Raw genomic sequence first — 316 nt, forward strand, 5'->3', positions numbered from 1 at the left:
AGCTCTAGCTGGGCAGAAATTTGATTAACTGACTTGTTGGAAAGGGGGGCATCCAATGACGGTGCCACGTTGAAAGTCTCTGAGTTCTTCCGTAAGGTTATTCTACTGACAATTTTCTACTTGACATTACTGTACTGGCCCTGGCCAGACTTCCAACCTCAGCAGAGGAAGCAGGTGTCACCCTATTGTCACCCTGTGACATTGTTCCTGTAATCCATGGTGCCGCCCGGAGGACTCCCACATAACACAGGGACAACAATATTGTACTGGGAGCAAAAATAACCGAGTGTGTTGGAGTACATGAAGCAACACCACG

Source organism: Oncorhynchus tshawytscha, linkage group LG27 (genome assembly GCF_018296145.1).
Source record: "Oncorhynchus tshawytscha isolate Ot180627B linkage group LG27, Otsh_v2.0, whole genome shotgun sequence".
Classification (NCBI taxonomy): Eukaryota; Metazoa; Chordata; class Actinopteri; order Salmoniformes; family Salmonidae; genus Oncorhynchus; species Oncorhynchus tshawytscha.